We start from the raw sequence: 21545 nt of genomic DNA, 5'->3' as shown, positions 1-21545 counted from the left end.
CACACACACACACACACACACTTATTGGAGTAGGAATAAAATTTTATGTGAGAAAAGAACCAGAATTATAGAATATCTATGTGCACGTACGTGAGTGAGTGAGTGAGTGAGTGAGTGTGTGTGTGTGTGTGTGTGTGTGTGTGTGTGTGTATGTGTGTGTGCATGGTACATGGAATAAAATTCTGGGATTATGTTTCCCAAGGTGCTATAAACAACCTTCTTTTAAAATGAACCTGGATAGAGAAGCCCAGAGCCAGCAGACATCAGAAACACTGTAAATTTTCATTACATTACTATTAACTGTGGTAGTTCTTGCATTTTCTTATAGCGGAAATATTTTCTTAGTGGTTTTTTAATGTTTCAATGTTATTTACTATTGTGTGTATGTGCATCCCACAAGTTGTCCTGGAGTACGCAAGCCATATGGATGTCAGAGGACAACTCTGTAGGGCCAGCTCTCTGTGTCCACCTTTATGTGGCTTCCAGGGTTACATGGCACACCTTTAGGGAGCTTTACCCTCTACACCATCTCTCTGGCCTAGCAGGTACTGCTTTACAGTGATGCTACCTCTGTAAACATAAGCCTTTGTCTGCTTCAACTTATTAGGCGTGGTCCTTTGTCACCTTAAGTATCTCCTTTTTGCAAAACTTGTTGAAGCAAAAAGACAGCCGGGTGTCTTAGCACGTCTGCCTTGCTCTAACACCCGGGAGGCTGACCTACCGGAAACTGTAGAGTCCAGGAATTTGAGACTAACCCGAGCACCACAAGAGGACTCCTCTCAATACAAACAAGAGAAACAGCAACAACGAAACACTGGGCATGTAAAGTTACCAAATTCAAATCAAGGTATGCCCCAGTTGCTTTGTTATGGCTCAATAACAATGTATAAATCGTTACCATCAGTCATGGCGGAAATACAGATACTATTGTAGAATATTGACTACATTTCTAAAACACTCTACACAAGATACAAAAACAGAAATACATATGGGGGGTTATCTTGAAGTATATATATATATAAGCACGCATAAAATAAAAACTCATTTTGGTGTTAGATCAATTCTATGTTTAAAAGTAATTATAGAATTATGCTCTTTAGGAGCACTGGTTTGAGCCGGGAGGTGGTGGCGCATGCCTTTAATCCCAGCACTCAGGAGGCAGAGGCAGGCAGATTTCTGAGTTCGAGGCCAGCCTGGTCTACAAAGTGAGTTCCAGGACAGCCAGGGATATACAGAGAAACCCTGTCTTGAAAAACCAAAACCAAAAAAAAAAAAAAAAGGAGCACAGGTTTGGGGGGCTGGAGAAACGGCTCAGTGGTTAAGAGCACTGACTGCTCTTCCAGAGGTCCTGAGTTCAAATCACAGCAACCACATGGTGGCTCACAACCATCTGTAATGGGATCTGATGCTCTCTTCTTGTGTGTCTGAAGACAGACACGGTGTACTCATATATATAAAATAAATTTAAAATTTCTTTTAAAAAAAAAAAGAGTACAGGTTCTTGCAGAGGGTCCAAATCTGCTTGCCAGCACCCATCTGGCAGCTCACAGCCCTCGGTAACTCGAGTTCCAGGGCACCGGATGCCTTCTTCTTGCCCTTGTGAATACTAAGTATGTGCATGGTGCACCTACACCCATGCAGGCAAACACTCATAAACAAAATAAAACTAAAACTATTGTATGCTTTTTAATTTCATCACCTTAATCATTGACAACCTTATTCTCTAAACCATGTATGATTGCCAATGGGAAGAAAAAGAATGAGGCCGAGCAGATACCTCCTGGCAACATTGTCGTCTAACTGTACTTTCATTACTTCCTAGACAATAGTAATTATTTCCCATTAAGAAACTTTTAGCTGAGCGCTGTGATACATGCCTGTAATTGCAGCATCTGGGAGCAGGAAAATCAGGAGTTATCTCTAGCTACTTGAGTAGCCTGGGCTACATAAGACATTGTCTTAAAAGAAAGAAGAAAATGTAGAGCCAGTCAGATGGCTCAGTGGCTGGAAGCTCATCTGACTAAGCTTAACAACCCGAGCTCAATTCCAGGAAACTTCATGGTGGGAGGAGAGAATAGACTCCTTGAAAGTATCCTTTGGCTACACACACACACACACACACACACACACACACACACACACACACACGCACACATGCACATACATGCAAAATAAAGATATGAAAGAAAATAGTAAATAGCAAACAGTAAATACACATTTATCAGGCCTTACGTTTGACACTTGAAAATTTAAAGCTCTTAAATTCTAGTTTTTTTTTTTTAAACTCGGGAAAAAAAAAGCAGCAATAAAGAAAAATCCAAACTGTTGTGGTACTTACGTAGGGAAATCATGAGAGAACATGGCTAAGCTCTTGCTTGCAGTAATAGCGACTAGGTAGCCGTCATTTTTAAGAACAATGTCACAAAAGCTATTTCGAGGCTGTCATGCTCAAGAATAATTAGTTTCCATCAAAGCAACAGATTATCTGTTCCTGTTGTCCAGTGGGTCATTACGATGAACAACCAATACAGATAAATGATACCTAATCTCTTGTGCTCTTCTTTCGGGCTGATGGATGCTTATAACATCCCCGATATTATAAGGTAGAAAAATTATGCTGACATTTAGAAGCAAACGCGCAGTAAGACAAAACTAAGTACAACGCACGCCCCACACTACTGGAGAAGAGGCAAGCCATCTGAAGACAAATAGAATTGAAACCAGAATGGCAATTAGAACCGAGAGAGAATTATAGGCAACAATGACTATACCTCGTGGGTGGCAGGCAGGTCAATTAATTATATGAGAAGAAGAGGGGACTCAGACATTTCTGTAAGACACATTAGTAAAAGGAATATTGACTTAAGCATCTTTGAAATTCTATGCCCCAAAAGAAGACAAAGGGGTTTCCCTGGCATTGATCGGCTCCCGAATCAGGCTGACTTTGATGAGAACAGGCTGGGCCACAAATGATACCAAGAACATGAAATTACTTATAGCTCACATGCACTGGCATTCAATAGATTGCAACTCTTCCATATAGCTCCATATTCAGGCGTTTGTCAGCTAATATTGGAAAGAGGCCATTTTGTTCATCTTAAACCTAAAACAGCAATTTGGGACTCACAACCTTGAGTTCATCCCATTAGTATCTCTCACTTAGAGGAAAACCTGTGACCAAGGACAGATTGCTGAAAGTGAGACAGGAGATCCTGTGGGTTCCCAGATCTGGGAAATGGTACCAGTCAAGCTCTGTGTGACTCCCATCAACTTCAGGTGAGACTTTCCACTGTTAGCGGAAATGATGATCTTGGAAACCTCATTGGGTGCTCATGGCAGTAGACCTCTTAGACAAGCCCACTCAACATCCTGGTTTTCAGGGACAGTGAGGTGGGACAGCAGTTGAGGGCACTTGTTCCTCTTGTAGACAGCTCAAGTTCAGTTCCTAGCACCCACACCAGGAGGCTCACAACTGTCTATCAATCCAGCTTCACGGGATCTGATGTCTTCTTCTGGACACTGTGCATGTGTACATATCTGCTCATAGACACTGGAGGAAAAAAAAACTTAAGGGGAAAAAAAAAGGAGAAATATTTCTACTCATCGTCATTTGTCCCACCAACTTGAATACTGTTGAATTCTTTGTTCTAGATAAAGCTTGTTAGTTAGTTTTTTTTTTCCTTCTGAGAACCTGCAATTTTCAAAAGGGCATATGCTAGAGTCCTTCCACAACTACAAGAATATGTATGTACCCTCTGCAAATGCAATGAAGAACCTTAGATAGTGTGTGTGTGTGTGTGTGTGTGTGAGAGAGAGAGAGAGAGAGAGAGAGAGAGAGAGAGAGAGAGAGAGAGAGAGAGAGAGAGAATTTTTGTGAGAACGCAAGAGAATCCAGTTAATAAGGGCAAATTAGTTGATAATATTGCAAGAGTCAATGCTAAGATCTCAGTTTTGATAAGTGTGTCATAGCTACATAAGAGGCAGCCATTGGGGTGGGGGGAGGGATGTTGGAATGTGCTAGCTCATCTTTACAACCATTTTGTAAATCAAAAATTATTTCAAAATGAAAAATTAGCCAAAAAAAAAAGAGCTCCCAGGAATCAGCCCCCTCCACCCCAATCACACTTGGGGATTAGTGGCTTCCAGATGTGGTGTGCATACTTGGTCACAGTATCTGTGACACTGGTGCAGGACAATCTCAGGTTCACTGACACCTTGAGTTGCACAGTAAGACAGGGGTCACAAAACTAATTGAATTAAACTTAAAAAAAATTAAACTAATGGTTAAGCCACAGAGTAGTTCCTTGGTACATTTATAATGCAGTATAGCAGCCCACTGCCAAAATCTCAATGGCAAGATTAGAGAATTATCAAAAATACCTTCTAGGGTCTGTGGATATTTTACACACACACACACACACACACACACACACACACACACACACACACACACACATTTCCAAGGGACATCTGGCAATGTCTAGAAACCTTAGTTATCCCAACTGGGAGGTGCTATAAAGCTAAATATTCCACAAGGCACAGCAAAGCCCTGCTCCAGAGAATCATCCAACCCAAAGTGTCAGTCATGCTGAGGCTGAGAAAGCTAGCTTAAAGCAGCTATAATTACAAGCAAGAGATGGGAATGAATACAGGAAACCCTGGGCTGAGCCCTCATTCTGGACCACGATGAAACTGGAGGTTCTGACAAGAAACGAGTAATCAGAGTGTAGGGGTTAGCACAGGAGAGTTTCCCCAGGCCAAACCACATGACAGCCCTTTTCTTCCAGAACGGCCCCAAACGTCTTCTAATATCCAAGTCTGCCTTCCTTGGGTCTCAGTCCAGCTCAAATCTGATCTTGAGAATCCTTGTAGCCACATCTTACAAGGTCATTCATTGTTTTCTCCCATGATTTTTCCATTCCTCAAACTCATTGAACTTCTAAAAAATGTTTCTTAAAATGCTTATAATATATACTACCTAGATCTTGGTAAATGTAGGGCTTTATTTATTTGGGTGTTTGTTTGTTTGTTTATCAAATAATACATGACTGATATAGCCTTAATTGATAGTCCCAGATTGAGTCTAGGACACTATCAATTCATGACAAGTCATTAATTTCTGTACTACACAAATGAAGAGATGCTTTCAACTAAGCTGCCACTTAGTAGGCTGTTGTTAATCATGAGAACTGCATGAAAAACACAGAGACAACCAGGAACCCCACTATCTTTGAAACAGTAGCATACTATTAGGTCGGTGCTTTAATGTTCACAAGCTATGACCTTTCACTATCTCTGTATACACACAGATCTCCTTACATGGCTGAAAAGCCTCAAAAAAAAAAAAAAAAAAAAAGCTGTAGACCTCTGTCCTGGTTTTCTTTCTGTCACTGTGATGAAACACCCTGACTGAAAGCAACTTGGTGGGGGAGATGACGTTTATTTTAACTTACAATTCCTAGCTACAGTCCATCACAGCTGGAAAGTCTCAGCCTGAGAGGGATGGTCACAGCACATCCACAGTAGAGAAGAGAGAAATGTGCTTGCGCATGTGTGGAGCTCAGTTGGCTTCCTTTACTTTTATGCAGTCTGTCCCTCAAGCCAGGCAATGGTACGGCTCTCTTTCAAACTGGGTCTTCTCATAGTCATTAAGCAATCAAGGACATCCCTATAGATACGCCCACAGACAACGAAATGCAGAAGCTTAAGACTTTGCCCAGGGATTCTATATTGTATCAAGTTGATAATTAAAACTAACCATCCAAACAGCTTATTTCTTTGTTTACCGGAGCCCAGAGAAAATACTTTTACCCCCGGGTTGATACTAGAAAGAGTAACAATAGTAACATTTCGTTGCACAACCCCCAACTGCCTGATCATTTTGCCTCTCAAGAACTCCATGAGGTCCTACTATTTACTGTGGTCCCAGAGAGGAGCCAGGCAAGCAAGGGCAACAGGTGCCCAGGCTTACCTCACCAGTACTTGACAAGACAGATTATGAAATCCAATTATTTCCATTTCACAGCTCAGTCTCCCAACTTCTTTTTGGCTCTGCTTTGGAAAGACGGTGGGGAAATGCCAAGGGCCAATTTAAGATAGACGGGATTTATCATTGATGCTTTTCAGACACACCCCAACATGTGCTTTTATTTAATGGAACCATTTTCTTCAACAACAGAAGCTTAAAGAGAAGCCATCAAAAAAAAAAAAAAAAAAAAAAAAAGTCTGCAATTGTAAGCCACTAGAGGGCAAGTATTAACATTCAACCATAAACCAAGGACATCTAAGAAATACGCTTTGAATGTCATAGTGTTTGTGTGTGATATACAGTGTGTGTGTGTGTGTGTGTGTGTGTGTGTGTGTGTGTGTGTGTGTGTGTGTGGTGTGTGGTGTGTGTGGTGTGTGTGTGGTGTGTGAGTGTGTGATATACGGTGTGTGTGTGTGTATGCCTGTACACATATGTAGAAGCCAGAAGAAGATACCAATGTCCTTTTCTATCCTTCTTGCCTTACTCCCTTGAGACGGGCTCTCTCACTGAACACAGAGCCAGACTGAGAGCCACCATACCTAAGTGATTCTTTCTCCCCCACAATGCTGGAGTCTTTGCATGGTGCCTTTTGTACTCGGGTGCTGTGGACTTGAACTCAGGTCCCCATGTATGCACAACAAGCACGGAGCTACCTCCCCAGCCTCTAATGGTACTTTTGATAACACTAAGGAAAATGTTCCCTTTCTCTTCTTTTCTCTTTCATGATCTCAGATCAACTTTAGTATTCACATCAAGGGAAGAATTTATTTTAAAGATTGGTACAAAATACACACTTTTATGGGCATCCTTCTTATAAGAATGCCATGAGACCTTGATTTAAAAGTAATTCATCTCATGGCTGGCTAGGTCATAGGCCTTAGGGGAAAACCTGGCACTATTATTCTGCTAAATGGACCAAGTAATAAACTGCCCCCACGTTATTATCTTTATACCCATTGATTATTGAATCTCTCAGCCCTCATCAGAGATGCTTCTTTATGAAATGGATAATAATTAAAACAGGGACCAACAACTGGTCAACATGCAGAGAATAATAGAGTGGAGAGCTCAGCTCTAAATGGGAAGTCTCCATCACCACCACCGCCTTAAGGCTCAGGGGGTTATCTTGGAAGAGGAGGCCAAAAGATTGCAAGAACCAGGAGGGGGCATCTATAGTAAAGCAGTATTGGTTGGAGATGGCGAAGCCTCTGCACACATGAACTCATGGTGGCTTTGACTCAATGCATAAGACTTGCAGAACACTGAGGCAGCATGGGTGGCAGAGGTACTCATCAAGTCCCACCCCTAACTGAGGAGCCATTTGCAGTCGACCGCTCCTGGGAGATGGTGAATGAGATTTTTTGGGGGATATGGGCCCTGAGAAACTAGCCATGTTCTTATGTAACGGTTCCCAACCTATGGGTTATGACCCTTTTGGGTTGTTGAATGATGCTTTTACAGGGGTCACGTGTCAGATATTTACATGACTCCTAACTGTAGCAAAATTACAGTTACAAAGTAGCAACAAAAATAAGTTTAGGGTTGGAGGGTGTCACCACAACATGAGGAATGGTATTAGTGGGTCACAGCATTTGGAAAGTTGAGAACCGCTGATAGATGGTCTCACAGCCATCCACACTAAATGGACTCTAAGTATTAAATTAGTGAGAGACAGAGACAGAGAGATACATAGTGAGACCCTATCTCAAAAAAAAAAGGAACAAAACAAAAACAAAAAAAACAAACAAAAACCAAAAATACAAAAAAACAAGAGATGAGGTTGAGAGAGGAAAATGAGGAATTTAAGGGGAGAGGATGGGGGTGAATTGGATCCAAATATACTATATGCATGTATGAATATTAAATAAAACATTTAATACAAAGTAACTGACAGACTGTTGCGTCAATATTAAGAAGGATTTGGAGAAATGAATGAGTTTATTTTCCTAGCCCTCACCTCAAATTCTGACCTCGCTGAGTGTTTGCGTAGGGGAACTCAGTTCACAGAGCCCTGTACATGGATCAGTTGCTGGCTACTGTTGTACGCAATCTGTCTCGGGTACCTGCCCATCTTCCTCAGTCAACTTCCGTAACTAGAAAGTTAATCACCAGCATTGCTTCCTCGAACCTTTGGCGGTGAAACATTTTTCTCATGGTAAATATTTATCTCTACTTTGTTTACTAACGAGGTGAATGGAGTGTTGTTCTCTCTGTTGTACGTAGCACTGCCACCAACAGGCTCTTTGCCCCTGCAGGATGACTTAACTTTGGATTTCTCCCAGATATGTGAATATCTGTTTTCCAAAGACATGGCTATGGTCAGAATTCTCATAGTTCACTATGGTAAAAGAGATCCCCACACTGTTGAGCTGTTGAGCCTGTTTAAAAAAAAAAAAAAGTGGGGCTGGCCCCAGATTAACAATAGCTACCTCCCTCCTAAGACTCCCTTATACTTTCGACATGCTCTTGCAAACTGCAAATCAAAAAAAGAAAAACTACTTTGAGATTACATCGTCTACCAGTCACCTTGGCCAAGATCAATAAAACAAATGACAGCTCATACTGTCAGGGATGTGGGGTAAGGGGAACACTCCTCCGTTGCTGTGGGAATGCAAACTTGTACAGCCACTATGGAAAGCAGTGCGCTCTGGTTCTAGGCAAGGATGGGAATAGCTCTACCTCAAGATCCAGCTAGACCACGCTTGGGCATCATCTACCCAAAGGATGCTTCATCCCACTGCAGAGAAGATGCTTGCTCAGCCATGTTCACTGCTGCTCTATGCACCATAGCCAGACACTGAGAACAGCCTTGATGCCCGTCGACTGGTTAGGCAAATGGATGAATAATAAAAATGGAAAACGAAACATTATTTGGCTGTTAAAAGAATTATGAAAATTATGGGTAAATGGATGAATGGAGCTATAAAAAAATAATCATCCTGACTGAGGTAATCCAGACCCTACAAGTCAACAGATATCCTATGTTCTCTTTTAAATGGGGATTTTAGGCGTTAAGCCTTAGGTAGGCGTTCTACAATCTGCATAACCACGGAGCTTATGTATTGAGTAAGGGGCTAGAGAGGAAGGGGAGAATTAAAGTGAGCGGAATAAAAGCTCTTCAGGCTGTCAACCCTGACATCCTCAGGGACACCGGTCCTGACAGAGATATCAACAATTTTGGCGCATTCAAGGGACAATTTCATGGGGCCCACAATTGTGTTACTCTACACGTATGTGTGTATGGCGTGTGTGCATGTATGCATGTTTGCACATGAGTGGGTAGGCAGGCACACACACAAACACACACACACACTTGTCTGTGTGTGTGTGTGTTGCTGCTATATGTGTGTTTATGTGTGTTTGTGTGTATGAGAGAGAAAGAAGAAAGAAGGAGAGAGAGACAGAGAGAGCCCTAAGCCTAATGTTGAAAGCCTCCCTGGATCTCATTCAACCCTTCACCCTGTTCACTGAGTCAGGCTTCCCCAGAGCTCACCAACATGGTTACTCTAGCCAGCCAGCTTGCTCTGGGCCTGAGGTGCCCTCTCTCCATCTTCTGAGTACTGGAATTACAAGCAGGCCGCCACATCCACCCAGCATCTATGTGGGTTCTGGGGACCCAAACTCCCAATTCTCGCTTGTACGGCACGGGCTTTATTTGCTGATCTGTCTCTTCAGCACCAGAGTGTATTACTTCAACAGATGAAATAAATTCTGTCAAAGATGGAGTGTCAGGGATGCCATTAGAATCTTTATGTGACATATTGCCCTGACCAGTCACAGGCACACCGACAGTATTGTTCCATCTGCAAAGCCCAGTGAGTATAAGCAGCACTGAATAGGGGCAGCAATTGTTCTCCTGTAATGAGGCTGTGGACTCTGTTCTTGGCGTGACTCACTCTGAGTTTATTTAGAAGTTGAGGGTGGCTCCCCGTGTTCAGACAAATTGGACAGTTTGCCACATCACCGCCATTACCACCACCTCCGATGTTGGGCTTCCTTCCAAGACATTCAGCGAGGCTCCTCAGAAAGGCACAAGCCACATGGTTCTCTCTGAGTCACGAGGAGCAAACAGCACTCAAGCCCACAGCCTGGGGTTCTCTCCACCAGACTCTCAGAGAAACCTTCATGACTTAAATTCATCCCAACAGAACGTCTTGTGTTTTACATGTATGGCATGTGTGTGGCCGTACATGTGTGCACGCTTGAGTTTATACCACGGTATGCATGCAGAGGTCAGAGTCGTTGTCTCCTTCCACCACGTGGGTCCTAGGGACCAAACTCAGGTCACTGGGCTTAGCAGCAAGCTTCCCCCTGAGCCATCTCATCAGCTCACCATGTGTGTTTGTGTGTGTGTGTGTGCGTGCGCGCGCGCGCGAGAAAGAGAGTGTATAAATCAGCTTTTCTTTATGTCTGTTTCCAAGCACAATAGTAACAGTAGAAGTGCCTCTCACATGGGATCCACACTGTGGTTTTGGAATGATTCCCTAAATAAAATTAGCCTTCTCTATTACAGCCTCTCTCCACATACACATCCTACACATTAAATATCAATCTTCAAACAGACTTTGATGCCATTTCTCTGTGTCCTCCTTACCTGCTTAAAGAACCGATGTTCATCAAAACTCGGAAGTATCTGAGATGTTCTGCCCTGGATGAATAGATAATTAGCTATAGCCCATCTGCACAGGAATGTTACCACACGTTCTGAAAGTGAAGAGTTATCAGGCTGGGGTTGACAGAACACATCTGTCATGGAAGCCCTAGAGGGACTGAGGCAGACACAGCCCGAGTTTGAGGCCAGACTGGGACCCTGCCTCCCCACCACCACCCCAGAACAAGAGCTACCAAAGAATGAAAAGATACGGAAGGGAAAGAAGCCAATCTGAAAAGCCTACAAGGCATATGGACCCAGTTACATGACATGCTGGACCGGGCAGAGCTGCAGAGAAGGAAAGAGGTCTGTCAGAGGTCAGAGTTCAGAGGGGAGGAAGGATGACCTGTAGCTACAGAAGCTTCTAGGGCAGTTGAACTACTCTGTGTGATATTCCAATGTTGGACTTATGGCTCTGAACACTGCTTCAATCCTCTGAACATGCAAGAGCAAGACACCAGCTGATAGGGGGCTGGGGGAGGCGTGTTGTCTGTGTGGACTCATCAATGGTAATAAATACTATCACTGTGGTGGGGAGCGTGGATAATGGGGAGGCTGTGGGGAGGATATATGGGAAATCCCTTTACCTAGTATTACCATGAACCTAAAACTTTTTTTGAAGCCAAGTTTATTAAGGACTATCGCACAGATGGCTCAGTCAGTAAAGTGCTTGCCGGACTGGTGAGATGACCCAAGAGGTCCTGAGTTCAATTCCCAGCCACCACATGGTGGCTCACAACCATCTGTAATGGGATCCGATTCCTTCTTCTGGTGTGTCTGAAGACAGCTACAATGTACTCATATACATAAAATAAATAAAATAAATCTTAAAAAAAAAAAGTAAAGTGCTTGCCTTGAAAACATGAAGGCTTGAAATTCATCTCTAGAACCCATGCAGAGACATCTAACTGTGGTGATGTGTGACTGTGTTCCCAACACGAGGTGGGATGGGGGACGGGCAGAGTGGAGACAGAGACAGAAGGATCCCTGAGGCTCACTGGCCTAGCACAATAGGCAAGCTCCAGGCCAGAGAGAGACCCTGGTTCAAAAACCAAGGTAGACTTCACCTGAGAAACAATGCATGGGTTTGACCTCTGACCTCCATATGCAAACATACACATGTACCACACCGTGTCTCTCTCTCTCTCTCTCTCTCTCTCTCTCTCTCTCTCTCTCCCTCTCTCTCTCTCTCTCTCTCTCTCTCTCTCTCTCTCTCTCTCTCACACACACACACACACACACACCATCTCCTGCGTCCTGTTGTTAGCTCATTTCCATCAAGATGCAGCCAAGGGTCACCTCTTATTAGGTTGTCTCTGTCTGCTTTGTCTCCCTCTTATAACGTTGGGCCACTTGGGAGCAAGGAGCTAATGCCATCTCTCTTTGGAGCCTTCTCTCCAAGCACAAGCATATAGCAGAAGCTCCAAACTGTAGATTAAACAGACGATGAGATGACTCTGTACCCTCAGCCATTGTAAAGGCACCAAGCAGCAAGCCAGACAGTCTGACCTTGGTTCCCATGCCTCTCATGGTGGGAGAGAACTGATTCCTAAAGGTTAGGTTTCTCTCTAGTCTCCGCTTGCATCCTGTGGTATGGTAAACCCACATAAGACACACACACACACACACACACACACACAGAGAGAGAGAGAGAGAGAGAGAGAGAGAGAGAGAGAGAGAGAGAGAGAGAGAGAGAAAGAGAGAGAGAGAGAGAGAGACCTTTCAAGAATGTTGGTTAAATGAATATGTAAACCAGAAAGTCCTTTCCGATCCACCCTGGTTTGATGAAGAAAATATTTAATTGGCTTCTGTAATTAGCCAATGTGGAGAGGTACATTCAAAGAGAACAGAAAGCCATCCAGTACATTCTATCATATTCCAGAAGTCTGCAGAATTGTTTCAGCGATAACCTAAGTGTTAAAAAACAACAACAACAACAACAAAAAACAAAAACCCTGGCATTCTGTAACTCAAAACAGAGTTAAAAGGAAAATAGCCCCTCTACGAATCCTGCTTTTAACTCACACCCCGTCATGATTAAAGCTGAGGACAAAACCCAGAGCTCTTGTTCCGACCAGGTGAAGAGCTCCATCAAGCTCGGCTCTCTCCCCACACTCTCTGCCCACACACACAGAGGGGCAGAAAGTACCAGGTTGTGGAGAAAGCCTCTCTGTGGTTGCAGTCGTAGAGAGAAAAAGAAACTCCCCTGGCTCCAATTTACAGTCACAAAACAAAACCTGACTTTATGGACATAAAGAACATATACATGCAGGAGAATAAAAACTCAAGAGTTCCTTCAGCAAGCAGGCACCCGCCTAATGCAGGGTTTGAAAGGAGTAATTTGTAGCTAGGGGCAGGGCTCCCATGCAAGGCACTGCTACCATTTTTTTTGTTTTTTGTTTTCCTCCCACCCCTCCAGGTAAGAGTTTTGAAAATGCCTCTAGTTTAGGCCTGTCTAGCATACACAGGGACTCCCGAGAAAGGACTTTGAGAACGAGCCTACTCATACGAGCCCGAGAAGAGGCTAGCCACGTGCAGTGGAGAATCAGGGGGCTCAATTCCTAGTCATTCCTTTGGTCTCTGTTGTCCTTTTCTGCACCAAACTCTTAAGAACATGGTAGCTGAGAAGATTTGAGGGTAATACCAGAGAGTGTCTTTATACCCTGCAACAATGGCAGCTTTCTTAAAGATTTATTTCCCTAAAGAACATAGCATGCTCCAAAAGCAGATACACCAAAGGACAGAGGGCAGGCCCTCTCACTCCTGGGAGGTAGGAGGAGAGAGCGTTTCAGGGCAGTTCTGACATCATTTCAGGGACATAGGTGGGAGCTCAAGCAGCTACCACATCCCATCCACACTCGGCAGCAAAGAGAATAAGCAGGAACCTCTGCCTGATTGCTGCTGATGCTTACACAGCCTTCTTCACTCTTATGCAGTGCAGAACCCAGCCTAGGGAATGGTGCCGCCCACAGTGGAATGGGTCAATTAACAATCATCTTATTCAGGATTTCTATTCCTGAACAACATCAAGACCAAGAAGCAGGTTGGGGAGGAAAGGGTTTATTCAGCGTATACTTCCACATTGCTGTTCATCACCAAAGGAAGTCAGGACTGGAACTCAGACAGGTCAGGAAGCAGGAACTGATGCAGAGGCCATGGGGGGATGTTTGTTACTGGCTTGCTTCCCCTGGCTTGCTCAGCTTGCTTTCTTATAGAACCCAGGACTACCAGCCCAGGGATAGTACCACTCGCAATGGGCCTCCCCCCCACCCCTTGATCACTAATTGAGAAAACGCCATACAGCTGGATCTCATGGAGGCATTTCCTCAAGGGAGGCTCCTTCCTCTGTGATAACTCCAGCTTGTGTCAAGTTGACACACAAAACCAGCCAGCACAACAATCAAGACAGCACCCCCACAGACGTGCCCAACCTACTATAATCTTTGCTCATTGAAACAGTCTTCCTAGGTGACTCTAGGATGCATCAGTTGACTGTTAAAACTAACCAACATAAGAAGCAGCTGGTGAGATGGTTTAAGGATTAAGAGCACCCTCTGCTCTTCCAGAGGACCCAAGTTCCATTCCCACCACCAACACCACAGCTCACACCTATCTTTAACTCCAATTCCAGGGTATACACGGCTTTCTTCTAGACTGTGTGGACACTGCATAGGCATGCATGCAAATGCCCATATTCATTAAACAAATTCTTAACAATTAAATAAAAGAGCCTAACCAACACATAAGGTTTAGTTTTATAACCTATTGCCCACTGGACTGACTGAGTATGAAGAGGTTGAGGTGGGGTGGGACATTGAACCTACAGAACATAGAACTTCTTTAGTTATGGTCATCCAAAAGAAACAAGAACTCCTAGAATTATAATTCTTAGGGTCTTCTAGAATAACTTCTTGATAAACTAACACTCTTTTTCTTCTTGGGACTTTGTTATCGAACTGCATAATCTGTTTTAAAGGGTGGGGATTAGCCACTGTTGCTAAGAGCTGTCAGCTCTGAGCCAAGCCTTCATAATTCCTTACAAAATTATTCATATTTTTTTCAAAAGAAAAGGCGATGAGAAATGAGACAATATATTAGAGGAAATCAAATAAATTTACAATAAAAGATCATTAGGAAATGAAATCTTGTCAGCCTAGATAAATGGGCCTGATTATTACATTTAAGTCAAACTAAATTACTGTCCATGTATCTATTAAAGCATTTATAAGTGTCGAAAATGGAGATGTTAGGATACCAACTGTAGGTGTAAAATCAAAGTGATTTTGATGGGTTTAAGCAGTCTTCTACTGTGAAGGAAAAGGAATTTTAAAAAACAAAGGAAAATGTGGAATTCCTTTTCCTGAACAGTTTGGATGGTGAAAATTAGGAACATTTGTGTAATTAGACATTGGCAACCAGATGACTTTAGCTTCAAATAACCAATTATGACATTCTAAAGGTTGGTGGCATCTTATATTCCTTTCTCAAAGAGTTAGGAAGAAACTATTGAGATAAAAATCAGTTTGTATAGGTGAAGGCAATGTTTCCCGCTGCCCTTCCCTGCTTCTCTCTTTCCTCCTATTTCCTCATTCCCAACTTGTGCTACATAAAAATTAAAAAAGGGCCCTAAGTGAAACCCAGTGGTAGACAGCTTGCCTCACACCCAAAAGGTCCTGGACCTAGTCCCAGACATGCAATTGACTTGATTCTATAAGGTCAAACTCTATGATCAACATTTCCCTCCTAACCAGGTGGTGATGGCACATGCCTTTAATCCCAGCACTTGGGAGGCAGAGGCAGGTGAATCTCTGAGTTCAAGCCCAGCCTGGTCTACAGAGTGAGTTCCAGGACAGCCAGGGGTACATAGAGAAATTTTGTCGAAAGAAAGAAAGAAAGAAAGAAAGGGAGGAAGGAAGAAAGGGAGGGAGGAAGAAAGGGAGGGAGGAAGAAAGGGAGGGAGGAAGAAAAGAAAAGAAAAGAAAAGAAAAGAAAAGAAAAGAAAAGAAAAGAAAAGAAAAAGTTGCTCCCATAGAAAGGGAAGATAAAATGGGTTTCTCGTGCAATGAGATATTTAATATTTATTTCATATAATATAAAATTATATCTAATGGGAAAAATATTTACCATTTCAAGTTAAAGAAGTTTTCAAAAACAGTATATCCAACTTTATGCAGTTAAAGACGGAAAATGTGACTCCACCACTAATAGACTCTGCTGAGTAATATGCTGCGGAAGACTGCAAATGGTGCCTTCTCTAGTAAAATGAGAGAGAGAGAGAGAGAGAGAGAGAGAGCGCACTCACTCTCTCCCTATGGGTGCTGGAATGTGGGGTACAAGTGCTGGACCTGTGACAACCATCTTGTCGACATCAGAGTCAGAACCCAGCACAGCATCAGGAAAGAAGGAGTCTAGGTTTTAAATAGCATCACAGAACCACACAATCAACCCCACAACAACCACTGCAGAAGTCTGGAGAGTTAACTGTGTTTCCCCGGGTTTTCTAGGCAAAACTGAGTGAGTTTCCAAGACCATCTTATACTTTATTGATGCCTTCACAAGTACACAGACCCCCTTCCAATTCACATACAGCTAGCTGCACACCAATTACAAACACATGCTTCTCAATTAATCTGGGAGTATGCAGAAATACCGAAGGGACACTGAGTGCTTTCTTTGTGGGAAAAGATGCACGATGTTGTCCTAGGGATGAAGGGTCGCCGTCTAGAAAAATCCCTGAGGTGAGGGAGCTTACACTAACCCTAGTCTTTATCCAAGCCACCTTGTCATCCTTCTTGCTATTGGAAGCTAGATAAGTCTTCCATTGATCTTAACTCAGAGTTGCCTTAATAACTGTATTGTTCAACCAAAGAGTGCACATGGAGGGATCCATGGCTCCAGATATATATGTAGCAGAGGATGGCCTTGTCTGGCATCAGTGGGAGGGGAGGCCCTTGGTCCTGGGAAAGCTTGATGCCCCAGGGTAGGGGAATGCCAGGGTGGTGAGGTGGGAATATGTGGACGGGTGGGTAGAGAACACTCTCCTAGAAGCAGGAGATGGGAATGGGGTTTAGGGAGGGAAAACCAGGAAAGAGGATAGCATTTGAAATGTAAATAAATAAAATATCCAATTAAAAAAATACAAAAAAAAACAAAACCTTGTATTGTTCTGTTTTTTTAAATAGTCTGCTTGGTGAAGGTCAATGAAATAGGAGAGGGACAAGAGAGACTGTTGAGGGTTGAATGCCATTGAGACACACCATATACATACATGGAAATGTCTAAATGAAGCCCATTATCAAGTACGATTAATGTCTTTTATGGAAATACATAATAAAATATTTCTAAAGTCCACATGAAACTGAGTGATGGTAACCAAGACCATGGGACAGCTTTTCGCTCAGCGTTTTGTTTCTCGAAGTTCCTATAGTGACAAAGTTTAAGTAGCAGACCCTTCTGGGTATACCTACTATGGGAAGATTCTCGCTTCTGGCTCACAGTGGGCTCCGGGGCTCCTTGGCGAGCCTTGTGTGTGATATTATCCTAAGCACTGCCAAATTTCCACCCCACCCCTCACACCAGTAGTTGCTTTTTTACTAGTAATAAAGGGTTGGGAGTGGACACAGCTCATGTTAGGTCTCCCTGTTTCAAAATTGCCTTGGCAGTCCCTGTCATTAATCATCCTTTCTCTTTGGGCCCTGACCTTCCAATGGGCCCTCTCTCTCCCCCAGAGCACTCCAACTCCCCACTGAGCTCCACCCGGTCCCCTCAGGCCCCCATCTCCTGGGAAACCCAAGAATCTCCCTCACCTATTGAACACAATAAATAAACACTCTCTTTGTTTCATCCTCCTCCCGTTGAATGGAGGGAACCATTTTCCTAAACCAAAGTTATATTCTTAAGTGAAAACTTTACGTTCGTTCGCTAAGATGAACTGGGACGATCCGTTCTTGGATTTCATCAGCAACTTTCCTTTGCGGTATCGCACTCAATGCAACAACAGGGTGTTAAGATGAGCCAGTGCCTACCTCAGGGTCCAGTGAGACTCGATGGCCAAAGTGACATACCAAATTGAGCACCAGACCTCGGAAGTGGGACCCACCGGAAGGGCAGTTGAGAAGCCCTGCCACTTCGCTTCACCCAAGGGTACAGAAGGATTGCAGGCATGAGGGACATGGGGAGCTCATGCAGAAAACCATTGGCGTGCTGCATTCTCTCTTCCCAGTACGGGAAAGGATGGAGGGGGTAGTGGTTCCCCCACGAAGGGTGAGAAAAGAGACAGGGAGAGAGGACGGAGCCCAAGAACCGGGCAGAAGTGGAGCAGCTTCTACAACGGGGCCGCGGAATGTGTCCTGCTACAGGGGCTGAGGGATGCTGCGCTAGTTCAGCCCAGTCCTGCGCAGGTCTGTTCTCAGTTGTCAAAAGCTAACAGCATTGCCAAATCCAGGAAGGCTTACCAAGAAGAAGTTAAAAGGAGTTTCCCTGTATCCTGACTGGACATCACTGAGAAACAGACATCTCTTGTTCTTCCGATGCATTTGGGGTGTTCGACAGGACCTGAAACCTTTGAGCGTTGTGACTTTCTAGATGAAATAAGAGGAAGCAAAAATAAAAACAGAGCCTTAACAAAGGAGCCAATTGAGGGAAGGGCTTTAACAGAACGTAAAATGTTTACGTGTGAAATTGTGGATGAGAGAAATTTCCTTTTAAACTGAATCTGTCACTGAAAACATCTTGCCATGTGTTGAGAAGGAGGAATTTGGTGTCAGAGAAGTTAAGGAGGGGGAAATACTATCAAAGTATATTTTACAAATTTGTATACAATTGTAAATGAATACATAAATTTAAAACTAAAAATGTTTTTAAAAAAATTTAAAAAAAAACTTCCCCTGGAGTGAAACTCCAGGTCGATATGAACACATCAGTTAATGTTATCAAATGTGGAAGACGGCATCAATCTCATGGGCTGGGGATGTAGGTCAAAGCATTTGCTTATTGTGCATAAGGCCCTGAGTTCAATACCTAGTACTGAACACAGACAGACAGACACAAAGAGAGAGAGAAAGAAAGAGATGAGATGAGAAGAGAGGGGGCTGGAGAGATGGCTCAGTGGTTAAGAACACCGACTGCTCTTCTGAAGGTCCTGAGTTCAAATCCCAGCAACCACATGGTGGCTCACAACCACCCATAATGAGATCTGACGCCCTCTTTTGGTGCATCTGAAGACAGCTACAGTGTACTCACACATAATAAGAGAGAGAGAGAGAGAGAGAGAGAGAGAGAGAGAGAGAGAGAGAGAGAGAGAAGGGAAGAAGAAAGGAAAGGAGTGGGTGTCTAGATGCAGACAGTTCCACTGTCAATTGCCATCTTGTGTACCCTCAAAAGAAATGACAACTGTGCTCGCACAAAAGCTTTATGAGGGTGTTTGTAACTGGCTTTTTCAGACAAGCAACAACACAACAAGCTATGCCACAGCCATGCTATGGGAATGCTTCCTAACAACTCGAAGGATGCACACACACTCACACACACACACAGAGAGAGAGAGAGAGAGAGAGAGAGAGAGAGAGAGAGAGAGAGAGAGAGAGAGAGAGAGAGAGACTCACACACAAACAGCCTTCCAAAGAACTACACTGAGTGGCACAGCCAGCTCTGAAAGGTACCCACCATGGATGACTCTAATTACTAGAACATTCCCAAGATGACAAGTTATTTAGATGGATCATAGATGCCAGGAGTAAAAGAGGGAGGGGAGAGGGAAGGAAACAGTTTTGACTTTAAAATACCAGAGTGAGGGATTTCTACCTGTTAGAAGGCTCTGAGCTTGCTGGGTCCAGATCAATATCTTTGCTGTATCCTACAAGAACGTATACTGGAGAAAGCTAAGAAGGCATGCAATAGCCCTATGTTTCTTGGAACTGCCCGTGGGCATTAAACTATCTGAAAGCAAAAGCCTCCATTTTTATAGAACGTATGCAATCTATGATTCTACTTAGAGCAGTTTTAGGAACATACATTTAACCTATTGTGTTATAAATTCCATCTGTAAATGCTGCTAGGAATTGGGGTAAAACATTGACATTCAGACGTTCAAGAAAAATAAGTAAACCTTACTAAGAACAGTGAACTTTGTGGCACTGAATCTGCCCTCCACTCCTCCTCACTCGCCAGCTAAGCAGTAGCTTGGATAAGTGCCAGCCCACCCTCCTGCTGACAAGCATGACAAGAGACCTCCCTTGCAAAGAGCAACCTGTGTCTCATCTACCCAGTGGCTGGTTGAAAACCCACTCAAAAAGCTTGCTTCTGTTTTCCCAGCTAGGAACTAAAGCTATTGCACAAGTGTTCTGTAAGTGGCACCACTGTCCTCAAGAAATGGAAGAGAGGGGGGCTGGAGAGATGGTTCAGCAGTTAAGAGCACTGGCTGCCCTTCCGAAGGTCCTGAGTTCAAATCCCAGCAACCACATGGTGACTCACAACCATCCGTAGTGAGATCTGATGCCCTCTTCTGAGGTATCTGAAGACAGCTACAGTGTACTTTAAATAAATAAATAAATAAATAAATAAATAAATAAATAAATAAATAAATCTAAGGAGAAGAAGAAGAAGAGGAGGAGGAGGAGGAGGAAGAGGAGGAGGAGAAATTAGCATATTCCCAGAGACACAGGGGCGTTAGTTAAAGCCCCTTGACCCACAGATGGAGTTTATCAATGAGGTGCACTTACTTCCCAGTCCCTCCCAGGTCCACCCTTCCCATCCCTGCATCCTCCCCTGCAACAAAAAGAGAAAAAGAAAAAGAAAAAAAAACCCACTAAGTTCAATGTATTGGAGCATGTTTAACTCCCAGTGGCCAGCCTCTTAAAGACAACTGAGTTCTTCAACTGAGTTCTTCCCTTCCCACCTTCCCATCCTCCTAACCCCCACCACAATCTAAGTACACCTATACATTTCTAAGCACAGGTTTCGCTGTATCCTGTAAGGATGGATATAGCTGCAGGGTAGGTCTTTTTCTCTTTTTATTGCAGGGGAGGGTGCAGGGATGGGAGGGTGGACCTGGGAGGGACTGGGAAGTAAGTGCATTGTATGAAATTCCCAAATAGTTAATAAAAATATTATTTGGGGGGGGGGGAGAAAGAAATGTATGGCTGTAAATGCCTACAATTAAAAATAAGAAAGCATTCAAATAAATAACCTAAGTTTGTATTGTTCTTTTGGAGACAGGGTCTCACTATATAGCCATGGCTGGTGTGGATCTTATTGAGTAAAACAGGTTTACCTTGAACTTTTAGGGGTCTTCCTGCATCTGCCTCCAGAGTGCTGGAATTGAAGGTGTGAACCACCAATCAGTCAATAATCCAAATTTTAATCTTAAAAAAAAAGGAAATAAAATGAAATAGATCAAAAGCAAGAAGAAAATAATAAAGGGTATAGCAAAGATAAAATAGAGATTTCAAAACAGTAAAGAAATTGACACAGTCCAAAGATTTTTTTAAAAAATGAAAAATATTAACTAGTGATCAACCAAAACAGAGAAAATTCTCCAATTACTAAAATCAGGATGGAAAAATCAAGACTTAGTCACCACATTATAGAAATAAAAATGACCATAAAGAAATAAACAGCTACTTACCAATAAATCAGATAATTTAGACAATATGGGAAACTTCTTAGAAACACTCAAAACAGACAGTGGAAGAAACAGACTTCCTGAATAAAGGTGAACTAAAACAATATCTTGCTAAGAGAAAGGGAGTGAGCTCCACCCCTGGGTACCCCGCCCCCAAGCCTGGCACTCAAGTCTCTGCCAAATTAGGCGCAACATCTCCCACTGAGGCCAGACAAGGCAGCCCTGTTGGGAACCGGACTCCCATA

The 21545-nt window shown here is 43.2% G+C and overlaps 1 long non-coding RNA gene across 1 annotated transcript in view; it reads right to left on the bottom strand.

The window, feature by feature from the left end:
* Positions 1–21039, bottom strand: part of Gm46230 — a 47235-nt gene extending 26196 nt beyond the window's left edge. Inside the window, exons 1-2 of the long non-coding RNA XR_001779792.1 lie at positions 20950–21039; positions 18134–18259 (exon numbers count right to left, since the gene is read on the bottom strand). This is a non-coding gene — a long non-coding RNA (predicted gene, 46230). The remainder of the gene's footprint in view (positions 1–18133; positions 18260–20949) is intronic.
* Positions 21040–21545: the final 506 nt, after the last annotated feature.

The sequence above is a fragment of the Mus musculus genome, chromosome 10, assembly GCF_000001635.26.
Source record: "Mus musculus strain C57BL/6J chromosome 10, GRCm38.p6 C57BL/6J".
In the NCBI taxonomy this organism is placed as follows: Eukaryota; Metazoa; Chordata; class Mammalia; order Rodentia; family Muridae; genus Mus; species Mus musculus.
This window is presented reverse-complemented; position numbering and strand designations above follow the sequence as displayed.